Source organism: Corvus kubaryi, unplaced genomic scaffold (genome assembly GCF_017639235.1).
Source record: "Corvus kubaryi isolate FWS band 111438036 unplaced genomic scaffold, C.kubaryi_AGA036_p1.0 71, whole genome shotgun sequence".
In the NCBI taxonomy this organism is placed as follows: Eukaryota; Metazoa; Chordata; class Aves; order Passeriformes; family Corvidae; genus Corvus; species Corvus kubaryi.
Genome location: NW_024582059.1, coordinates 9788856 through 9801789, shown reverse-complemented (window position 1 = coordinate 9801789; position 12934 = coordinate 9788856).

Genomic DNA, 12934 nt, shown 5'->3' with positions numbered 1-12934 from the left:
AGAAGTCTGGCAACCAGAACATGGCAATGACAGGGATCCTCTGAGAGGCTTTTTCCTCAGTTTTATAGGAGGCTTGAAAACCGTGGGGAAAGGGGAAAACAACCAATGAGTTACAAGCCAGGGGGAGGGTACAATTCAAAAAGAACCAATGGGAGAAACCGAGAGGCGGGAGTTATAATAAAGAACCCATGAACAACCGAGTAACCGGGATTTTTCCCTAACAGGGGGAGGCAGCTTGGACCTGGGCACAGCCCCGGGGAGATGCGGCTTAAGCTTCTGAGCTGCCCATCGACCCACCTTCCAAGTCTGTGTCTTGGGGAAACTCGATCCGCGGGAGGGTCCGGGATTGATTGGCATCTCGCTGCCCCAGCCCCTCAGTGGGCTGGGTCATAGCAACACTTGAGTTATTGCCAATCCATTTATTTTCGTTTATTATTCATTTTAAGAACTGAGACAGAAAAGTGAGGTGAAGGTTGTGTGGAAAACCTAGGAGTTTTGAGCCTGAATATAGCATCAGGCTCCAAGTTAAATGCCAGTGTAGATCTACTCACAGAAGTCAGGGTCAAGATAAGTGCACAGTCAATCTTGTAAGACAAACAAAATCAGACTTGAGAGGCAACATCTAAAGATTCAGATCTAAATAGATCTAAAACGGGGTTTGTTCCTGGTGGTCATTTATTAAAGACCAAAAGTTTTCATCCTCTGATATTATGACTGTAGAGAAAGAAATTGAGTTTTTCATTTGTATACGTTTACACCTTTATAGTTGAGAAGAAAATCTGGCTCAGGCTTTTGCTTTGATAGCCCCTGGATAAGAACATAATCCCAGTCCTCAAAATTGATGCACATTTTGATTTCTCCTGGCTAGCAGCACTTATAGCCATCTGTTAGACTGGCAGTACTCCTAGGCCAAGATTCTTCTGCCAGTTTAAAAATGGCATGAAGGAGCAACTGGTGGAAAGAATCAATTAAAAAATGGTGTGAAGGAGCAACTGGTGGAAAGAATCAATTTCCATCTCTTCTCCCTCTTGTGGTAGCCTTCATCAGGTATTACTCTAAAATTTGCTGCTTTTTTCCCCCCCAATTGTTTTAAGTGTTTCTAGTTAACAACAAGGCTAATTACAGACAGTTAATTACCCTTTAACCACTATTAATCTTAGACCTCTACCAATTTATTTTTGTTAGATTATGTTTGAGCTTTATACAAGTTAAAAAAAAGAGGATGAAGTTTAAAAAAATAAGGTGAGAATTAAGGAAAGCGCTAGGAACTCCATAAAATGTTTATTTAGTGGCTCAAGTTGTGTTATGGAATCACTTTTTTTTCTCCTTTTAAATAAAGTAAAAATTCATTTTATCTTAAGACGTTCAGTGGGAAACATAGCCCTCATTTTTACTTCTAAGAAAAGCCATTAGCTTTAGTACTATTCATTGAATTGAGCCGGTTATATCACATACAGCATAAATTCTGAATAAGTGCAGTGGTTACTGAAGCATCAAAAAGGCTCTACTTCTGATTACCTAAAAAGAAGTATGCAAACAAATTTTCTCCACAGGTTGCCTTGAAGAAAAAGGTTTATTCTAGACCTGTAGCACTCCAGCACTTCAGCTATAAAGATTTTAGCTATTTTAAACACTTTCAGAATTTTTTATGATTATTCTTTAATGTGGGAATCCTTCAGCTGGTAGTACATGGCATAGAGTGCTAAAAATATCAGGCATCCCCTGTCTGCCATCTGGCTTAGCACATAAAAGAAATGAATGTCTGCTACAGACAGCAGTCACAGTATGGCCTCAGACTGTAGGCAGACACAGTCACCTTTACATCTTCTATAGGGGACACAATGCCAAGCAAGCTTGCTGGTATTGAAGGAAATGTTGGGAACAGAAGCAACCAAACAATGGGTGACTACTGCTGATGAAACTGATTTGGTTCAGAAAAGGCTTCCACTATGAGAAACTTTTCCAGCTGTGAGAAGATGAATGCAGCATCTCTCTTATCCATAACTAGACTAATTTAAGGTATATTCCATGGAATTTGACAGCATCAAATGTTTGAGACTAATTCACAGCTGTGTCTTCAATTAACAATATAGTCTTGCTAGTTTCTTTGTGCAGGACTCAGTTCTACTCTAAATTAACAACTCTATTTGAAGAGTTTCTGCTTTCAGTTTCATTACATGAATCTTTTGGGAATGCCTTTATTTTGAACTGTTATGGTTTCCTGGTTTTACTTTTACAGAGAACTGTTCTACATTCTTAAGTGTTTCATTTTCAGACTGTTATGTTTGTTCATTAATGTTCTTAATGTCCCTTGCTGAATCACTGTCACACTTTTACTATCTAACGTGCACCAAGCTCTCATTCATTTATCTCATTGTAATGAAAATTTGGGACTGTGACATAAATTCTACTGATACAAATGAATCTGCTGTTATCCTGTATACACTGGCATTAATTGATTGGTTTGTTGGCATTTATTTAATTGCTTAAGTTATGCAATTATGGCAGATCTTATGAAATGGAAGTAGGCTTAAACAGACCTGTTAGGAAAAGAATTTCATTCTGGAAAAATAATTCAGGAAAAAAAATCCCACCCACAAGATATTTTATAGTGTGACATTCCTAAAAAATAAATCAGAAACCTGGTCACTACAACTAGCTGCATAATTGGCTAAGTCATAATAATTAAGTAGTTGTCCTATGACAACTTTGTATGTCTTTAATTCAGTGAGGATTCTTTGGGGTTTTTTTCAGGCAGTTATTTATTGAGTACAACAAATTTTTATTTGAAATTTGCTTTTTTTTTTGTCTCTTGGTATAATTAATTTTGGAGTACGAATGATAGAGTTTATCTTCCAGATGAAATAAAAAAATATTTACTGTCATCTATTTTTTAGCCAAGAATGATTAAACAAGTAATGTTCTCCATGAGACTTGCCTTAGGCCAAGAGGGTTGAAAGTGAAGTGTAAAGGATGATGTAAAGACAGCCAAGGGCATGACAAAGATTAGTATTGTATTCAATGGAAAAGATGTATGGAACCTGGGAGACAGAGAGGGACCTAGTTGAGAGGCTAACTCCCATCTGATTGCATATAACAAAATACTGATACATATAGAAAGTTCTGTCTGTAAGGTTCAAAGCTGAGAAATCACTATGGGATGGGGTTCAGTTCAGTCAAATGTGATGGACTGTTAATTCTTGTGGACTGTGCTTATGCTAGAGTATGGTTATTTCAAGAGTTTGTTATTTCAAAAGAGTTGTTATAGCACAATGAGCAAAAATTCCAGGATGCTCAGCTTTACATAGCAGAATATTAACGGTAATTAATATGACATGCAAAAACATACATGCTTTGGAAGATCACTTTAGCCCTTTTGTGGTCATGTACGTTCTTCAAACCAAAAATCAGCAGAAGAATATTTATAAGTAGGTATTTCTTGGTGTGAGAAACTGTCAGAATTGTTTCTAATAATTGAATAAGAAGAACAGTGAAGCAGAAAGTGATTGAATAGTTTGTGCAGGTGGATAGAGACAGCTCTAAGTTGCATGTGTAATGCAATAAATAATCATTCCTGGAACAGAGGAACCATATTTCTCAACAGTAGCTTGAAGCCGTGTATGCAAAACAGTTGGTGGTCTAACAATGCTCGTAGCATAAACCTTGCTCACTACTGGTGTAGCTATTCCTTCTGATGAGAGTCTATTGTATCCAGTACTCCACAATAGCTTTTATATCACCTTCAGTTAGCGAACAAGCACTTTCCAGCCATTCTTCCCATTTGCTAGGGCTTCTTCTCTGAGAGAAAGAGAAAATATACAGGTTGATTCCCAGTTTTAATGCTTTGAGTTCTGAAAGACTGAAGGGATTTTGGGTACTCAGTCACTATTTTTATGGGAAAAAATAGCTCTGTCTGCCTATGTGTGTGGGGAGTCTGTGTAGGGAAAGCAGAGAATGAATCTAGTCTTACCAACATGAGTGATTGTACTATCTGCATGTGAATTTATAGACAAAAAAGGCTACGCTTTCTCAGATATATTCTTAAGATGTCAATTTTCTACTGTATCTTGAATATTTGTATCTGTGTTTTTATATGCTCCTCAGAATAGGAGCAAAGTAAAACACTTCAATTTTTTTATATGACCGAGACCAGGAACACATGATGCATAATTCTAGTCTTCATTTCACTCAGAGGAAAGATAAGAATGCAGTAAGTTAAGCTTTGTCTCTCATGTCTATATTCTCAGACATCTTGTATATCAAAGGCTTCCAAGAGATCTAAAGAAACAATAATGAATCCTGCCTTCTTGATGATTTAAAAAATAATTGGAGTATGAGACTACTACTAATGCTGTATGTTACTGCATTGGAAATCTGGATGTATAGAGGCAAAAAAAGTCTCAGAATGTCCAAGTATAGCCAAAAATATTTAAATACAATCTTAATATTGTTGATAGCTTTTTAATTAAGAGAACATAAAACTGAAATTATTGATATGAGGAGTCTCACTGTGGCAGCAGGAGGCAAAAAATTCATTCGTTTGTGAATAAATGCTACCTTCTTTAAGAATGACTTTGTCAATTCAACAAACTCAAAAATTCCCCTAAGGATTCAATGTGTACATAATTCTGCTTTTGGGTAGCTGATTTCCTAAATTGCTCCGTCTTTCATTCTTTCTTTCCTTCCTTCCTCCCTCCCTCCTTGCTTTCAAATTAAAAATTTGTCAATTTTTAATGTATTGGCATACTTTCATATCTCCACTGGTTATGTCTACAGATTTCTTTGACATGTCAAAGGAGAAATGAGCTCAAACTCTTTAAACAAATGCTGCAGGAAAGGAAACAATTTATTCTTTGGCTCTTGTTATTTGCAAGGCTCTCGTACATTTGCTTTAACTGTAGAGTAAAATTTATTTAGACCAATTTCTTCCACTCTTTCATGAAGAATAATGCTTGTATAGGGCAATATTTAGAAAATGTGGCATACTGTACCACATTGTTTCAAAATGATTATAAAGCTTTTATTGTGAGTACATATTAACCTGTTAAACAAGAAATTATACAAATATTTGCAAATAATGCTATAGATCTTATAATTTTATATACTCCTATTGTACTGTATTTTAAGCAACCACGCATCTAAAGAGTTGCAAGACACTTTTGGTGGATTTTCTCTTATTTTGGTGCTGAAAGTGACAAAATATTTACCTCATTTGTTTGTTTATTTTTTCATCCATTGGGTTCAATGAATTTGTGAAATGGCAGGTGATTGTTTGATGTCAACATTAAAAACACTTCCTTTCCAAAAAACCTTTCCAAAAAGTAAACTAGTGATTTTCCAGGTGTAGTCCCTATCCAGCCACAAAATATAAACATAAATCCTAAATATAAGCTTCCTTTTTTATGTTTTTAAATGCATATTTATAGAATTTTGTGTCAAAATTAGAAATGCCAAATTACACACGCCTTCTGTAACTCTGTACTAAAAGTGTTTCTGGTTTAAATCCAAGTAGGAGGTGAAGGAGGCATTTGTAGGCTTTTCAAATCAATTCCTGGTTTCATGGTGACTACATCTTGAAATTCAATTTTGAAATGACTGTTGCATTGCTATCTCTCCACACAGCACATTTCTGCAACAACAGGAAGCAAGCTGATTTCAGCAATCAGATATCTTGTTCTCTTATCAACGAAACAGGCTTCATTATGAGGCATCCCCGTTTATCTAATTTCTTTCTGTACATACTGTCTGAATGCAGTGTAAACCTCCTCTAGCTTAGTATGTCTAGAGGTGCCTGTGGATAAATGCTCTTTGCAAGTAACAACTCTTTTATACTCACATACATAGGGGGGGTGTGTGTGTATACATATATGTGTGAATATATGTGTGCATAAATATAGATATATATATAATATATACTGAAACATTCATCTATATATATGAACGTGTGTGTGTGTATATATATATATATATATGTACACACTTCTGATCATCCCCCTCTTTTAAAGCAGTGAGTGGTAAGAAAAATAAAATGTTATGGAGGAATCATAATATAGGGGACTAAACTTTGTAGTGACTAAATTTTTACACCCTTCAAACTAACAAAAATCAGAATGGTGAGCTCTTTCACCTCCAAGCTTCCTTCCCCCACCCCACCGCTCACACTCTCCAGCCATGCTGTGGCCAGGGCTGTACAGGAGAGAGCTTTCGGAGAAGGCAGGCCAGTATCTTGGTATTTATATGATTTGAATCATTTCCATGGTGACATATTGAGTCCTTAGGTCATTCAGTGCCTCATGAAAGATGGAGTTTATATGGTTTTCTCAAAAGACCTTGGAGATCCAAATATATTGTACCATTAAGTCACCCTGCATTGAAAGAGGACTATGAACATAAGTTTGATTATCATGATTAGTTTTTCACAATAATTTCTAATGATGTGGCTAATTGAAATAAAAATTGTTCATGGTGAGTGCCTCAGTTTAAAGGGAACTTTTTTCTTGAAAGAAAGTTTGAGTGTAATATGGGACTTCTTCCCACACCAGTTATTCACAGCCTAAGAAATGGATTTGGCCTGCAGTGTGAGAGGTGCAAGACAAGGTCACTGTTCTGATCCAGGAAGGCAGCAACTTTAAGGGGGAGAGAGACAACCAAGGACTTGTCTCTCCCTGGACTTGTGTGGTACTCCTCCACTTTTTGATCAGCTTTCTTTCTTGTAGACATACTAATGATGTTTTGTTGGTGCTTTTCACAACATTTTCAATGAGACGCTTGAACATTAGTGAAAGGAAGAAATTGTCATTTTTCCCATATTAAAGGGCAAAGAATTCTCCTTAGTGTAATACAAACTTTGGAAACACATTGTATATTTCAAACTAGAATTTCCATTCTCAGTGATTTTATAATTCTGGGTTATCAGACACTCCAGACTTTCAAAGTCATTCAAAGGGAATTGTTTCTAAAACCTCTTATATCTAGGATTCAAAACTATTTACTCTCATTATTTAAAAATGAGAAATTAACATCTGTTAACTGTCACAACTAACATCAGACAGATGTAAGAGAATATTATTACTGTTATGTCAATATATGAAAATCTTGAGCCAAAATTTCAGCAGAAACCCATCATGAGATCTAGATTTGCTAAATTGCAAAGATTTGAGTCTAGAATGAAGAAAGAGCCACATAAACCATTTACCTCTTTGATCTAGAAGTGACAACTAATATTTTTCTCTGTTACCTGTAAGGGAGCAGTAGATTTCTTTAAAAAATGGATGCCCTTACCTGTTTTAAAGTGTGTAATTTGAAATAATTGGATTGCTCAAATTCAGTATTTAAACTCCTTTTACTTGAGTTTGGCTGAAACAGTGTGTGTTTGAGGAAATAAACCTTCCTCTTTCATCTGGCTGTATTTTGAAACTACTGTAATTGTTCTTTCCTCCATTAAATATATTACTACACTTCCCTCTCAAAACAGCAGCCAGGCTCCTAAGCTACTGGTTTAGGCAGATGTATGTTCCCTTTTCTGTGACTTGGAGACTATAATTCAACAGCCACTTGTTTCTGTAAAGGAGCTCAAAGACCTTTTACAACAATACTGGATGGAGAACAACAGTTATTCCCAATAGCTCGGAGGTAGTTTCTGGCCTGAGAAAAAGAAACCTATGTAATGTGAAACTCCTAAACTGAAACTGGTGAATGTGTATTAATATTATTATAATAATGGAATATGTTAATATTATTCATAGATATTAATGTGATAGGGTGTTACACAGAGTTAGCCCCCAGGAGGAAATTTTAATGACTCCTGAGAAATCAAGTATTTCAGGCAAAGTAAACTCATTCAAGACAGAATTATTGAATTTCTCTTTATGTTTGCATTGTGTGAGGCTCATCTGTAACTGTTTGGTTTGTAAATTAATCGTAGATATGGCAAAGGTAACCTCTTATTTTAAGGGGTCAACAAAGGTATGTGTTTGTTTACTGACATGAAGCATTTTTTCATTATAGTTCTTGGAAAAAAAATATAATGTCGATTGACCCATGATTTCTATTTCAATGTAGCAGTACAGATACATGTTTGGTTATTTGCTGTTGTAGTTTGTGTTTCCTTAACAATATTTTGTAAGAGTAATCTTTCACCTTAAAACATGTTGCATGCAAGATTTCATTTGACAGTTACTACAGGGATCCTTCTAAATGTCTCTTATTGGAACGTCAGGAAATTTCTAGAGCTGCCTTAGCTACACTAAATTAAGGCATACCTTTGGTCACTCCACAGTTATTGTGTGTGCACATCTTTTCTGTTTAGGAACCAAATTTGATTAGGAGCAGTAGCTCTTCTATTCATGCATCAGGTACCAATCATGTATAACCTGTGACAATCAGCAAATGTCCCTCAGGCATGCATCAGTCAGGTGTATGAAACACAAAGGTGGGTTTAGATATTTGTAGCTATCGTTTTCCTTTGGATGTCTGGTTGATATTGAAACACTAGGCTAGAATTACTTTGCCTTTCACTTAGTTCTAATTCTAGCTAGCAATAGGTTGCCTTTCCTATATCTCCTGGTATTTTGATATTTTCCAATATTAAAGAAAATCTAGATAAAACAACAACAACAACAACAAAAACCACCCCAAAACAACAACAACAAAAATACACATGAATTTTATTGTTTTATAAAATTTATCTCCTCAGGCTTAATTTACATATTTGTCCAAAATAAGAAAATGTTTTACCTTATTAGAGATTATTTACCTATCAAAGAAGATGTGTAGAACACACAAGGGAATTTATTTTATTTTCCCTTAGTGAAGCAGAAAAGAAGTGACTCTTTAGGAGTAGTTCATTGATTTAAACAGTTGAGTAGCCATAATTGTCTAGAAAGTATTACATCATAAAATGTATTATGTCTCCACAGAAAAAAAATTGCACTGGAGTCTCTGAACTGGTAAAGAGAATTCATTAAAAATAATAGACAATGTTCCACAAGACTCTGGCTCTCCTGATTAATTTTGCTGCTTTCTACATATTGTTGCTGCTTCAGAGATATGAATTACTAGGACTTCATAGTGGATAGAACCTAGATTTTTATATTTTCTAATCAAAAATTTCTATCTTCTGCAGTGTTGTATGGCTGTGCATCATAAATGCTGAATTCAATATATAAAGCTTCAAAATGATGCTTAACAGTAATAGCTTGAATTCATTAGTGTTAAGTAAGCATTTGAAAATATTCTAAATATACTTGCAAACTTCTCAGCCTTCCTAAATGGTTTTCTGTAAGAACTCTTAATATTGTTGCTCATTGGAATATGGTGCTACTAGTAATGAAGGTATCTTTTAAGATATTTTGGTGCAGAAATTGTATTTGGTGCCTCTAGAAATGGTAGCAGAGTGTTTCATTTAAGGCCTTTCCTGAGCTAAGGATGCAGGAAAGCTATTAATTCTTAGAAAGTGGATCATGTCAGTATAATCCTTTCCTGACTTCTCCTGTCCTATTTATAGATTTTAGAGATGAAAACGTTAAAAGCAGTATGACAGTTCCACAGTTTTTTACTTAGTCTAAAATGGCTTTCTTTTTGGAGGTATTGAGAGAGATGGGGTTTTCTTACTATTCTAAAGTATTGGTAAATATTTGTAAATATGCCTACCTTTTTTTTTTTTTTTTTGGAACCTTGAAAATGTTTCTCCAAATTAAAATAATGTATTTATCTATAGCTGAAGGTATCCTTAATGTTACTGACCTGGAAATAAAAGTGAGCTCTTTAGGGAAAGCAAAGCAGTTTAATTTCAGGCTGAAGACATTATTCTGAGCATTTTATCTATGAATTAGACTCCAGTAGAGGCATAATGAATTCCCCTGTGTATTACAATGAAAGTTTTGGCTAATCAGACAGAATAAACTGATAATAAACTTGTGCCTTGAATAGTCTGTCTCATATCCTGTATAATTTAGTGTGAATTATAAAAGATGCTGGTGAAGGGGAAAAAAACAGGATCAACAATTAATCATTAGTAAATGCAGATAAGGGCGTAGCAGACAGTGTCTGTCTCTGTTGGGACTGCCTTGTATTGCTTTCCTTGGATATTTCACTGTCGCTGGCCTAAACTTTATCAGTGTTTACTCATCCACTAGAGAAATGCACTTGTTTTTCATAGGTCACAATGACCTTTAAGAGTTTGATATTCACAATATTCACTGTAGATCTTAATTAAATGAATGATGGGGAAGGTACTTAGGAGAAAAGATTTGAGAGAGAGAGGTGCAGTTTAATTCTTAATTCTATACTGATAGCTAGTGTTGGGTTCGTTGGCTGGGAGACTACAATTGCATGAAAAAGTGGATGCGTTAGGTAACTCATATTACTGAGAACCCTAAATCTAAACTTCTGTGTGTCTAAGAAACTCATTCAGGTTTGTGTTAAAGTTTCAAAAGTAAATGACAACCACAGCCAGTTTGCATGTTGTTCACTTGTATGTATACATAGGACAGTCGCAAATTACGTCATCAATATCTGCCTTTATCCCTGGCTGCCAGTTCTAGCCTGGATTCAACATTTTGCTGCCTTTCCTATACTTGGTTTTAAGAAAAAAAAAAAAAAAAATCAGATACAACATTTATTTTTCAAGCATTTGGGATTTTTTTCAAATGGAATATTTCACATGCAAATGGGATTCTATTTTTTGAACATTCACAGCTAGGTGAAAACCCAGATTTGCTATTTTAAATCTATAGTAATAGAAGACTTTTATCAGATGAAACCTTACCGGTAGAAAACTCCCAAACATCAAAATCCATACTAAAAAGCAGTCTCTTAATTTATAGCTCTTAATATTTAACTTGAAATCTTCTTATATCACTCAATACCTAAATAATAAAAGATAAAGAACCTTCTGTATTTGGGAACCGTCTCCCTATGCACATGCTTAACAGAAAGCTATCAGGTCACCCTCTATTGAAAAGATAAATAGCAGAAAGAGCAGCTCAAATACAAATCAGTAGCATTTTGTGGGCCTCTGTCACGAGCTCTGTGGTGATCTTGAATCACTTTTGAGTACCACCAGATAACACTTTACACAATACCTTCACAACCCAGCACGGTTTTTAAAACAATTCAGATCAGGCCATGCTGATCACTACAAGTTTGAGAAACCAAATAAATATAGTGGAATTTGAGAGGGTTTTTTTTATTTTTCACTGAAACAAACCAGTCTTTGAGTAGAACAGAAACTTCTATGGGTTACATACAGAACATTTCAGGCTTTTCTAAGGGAATAAAGGAAATAATGGTAAATGCAAAAAAAATGAGATCAGGGGAAAAAAATTAAAACTCTGTCTCCCATCTTTCAGAGGGCTGCCATAATCTGTTGTGCTTCATTAGTTTCTTCATAATGGCTAAAGCAGGAATTTATAGAAAACAGAGGGGTATCTCACCAGATAAAAATATCTTGCCACAATTTCTTAACAGACTGTTCAGGAGTTGATCTGAGTTGTGGGGCATCGAAATTGGAAGAACATTCATTTTCTAAGGAATTGCTTAATTTTTTGGTAGTTTTGTGTCGCTGATCTTATACAGATTTTCCCATTTAATTCTTTGAATATTTCTGGGATGATGGAATTCTTGTGTATTTAGAGAATAAAAAATTTCCACATCAGACATAAAAAAGTGGGACCTTTTTACAATATGACAGTTGGGGATTTTGGGGTTTTTCTTTTTAACATAGGAAGGAAATCTGTGAAAACAAGCCCTTAGGTCGTATTTTTGAAGATTTGTATTTGGAGTGAGTTTCTCCTACTTACTAGTTTGTGTTTCTTGTCAGAACGATCACTGAAGATATTTGCATTTCTACCATTTCTGTCAACGTTTACTTTTTCCCTCTTCCTAGTACAAAATTAAGTAAAATGAAATTTTCCATAGTTTTACTTTCTTATGTTAGTGAAATTATAAAGGTTGGTAGACATTAGGGACATCAGTGTGCAATAGTGATTGCCTTGTATTGTGCCTGTTCTAATCTGTTGCTTAATACCAAAGTTTTCATGCTTGTAGTATTAATGCAAGAGTTCACAACATTCTTAAGACTCTGAAAGAAGGTGATATTATCCCTGTTATTTTTTCACAGAGATTGACAAAGGTTTCTGTCTCAAAGGAGTTATTAGTGTGGCTGGTTTTGGAGTGGTGAGGTTTGGAGGTTTTTTAGTTCTTAAGAACATACTGAAAAATTCAATTGAAACTACCAGGATTGACAGAAATCAATAAACCCTTAGTAAAGGTAATCCTTAGTTGACTGGCAATCCCAGATGTCAGGTGAAGGGCATTGAAGCCTGTAGCTAGCTTTGAAAAGTTTTCATGGAAAAACTTAAGTGAAAATTGAAGTTCCCCACAGACCCTTTTTATAATACGGCAAAAGTTCCTGATATTTCCTTTCATATTAAAAAAAAAACAAAAAAACAAAAAAAAACAAACAAAACCAAAAAAATCCAAAATACTAAACTGTAAGACTATATATGTTCTCTAAATTGCCTTCTTTGTTAACAACCTTGACTAAAAGCTTCTTCTTCATTTATTGCTATTTGAAGTTGTAGGCAATGCACTGTTATTCCTAATGGAGCTATTTCAGTCATGAAATGGCGAAAACATACAAACCAGGTCCATTGTTCTAGGTGGCTTTTGTCACAATGAAATATACATACAGTGTACTAGTTTGAAAACAAACCAGTGGGAGGCACTAAGTCAGAATAACAATTTAATGGAAATTAAAGAAAAGGGGAAAAAAAAGGTAAAAGAAAACACTGTCAAACTGACAGAGTCAAGGTACAACCTGACACCCTGTTAGGCAGGGTGGTGGTAGCAGTCTGGTAGAATGGTGGCTGCAGTCCTCTGAAGCGGTGATCCTGTAGTAAAACAGTCTGCTCTTCCTCAGGAAGTCCAATGG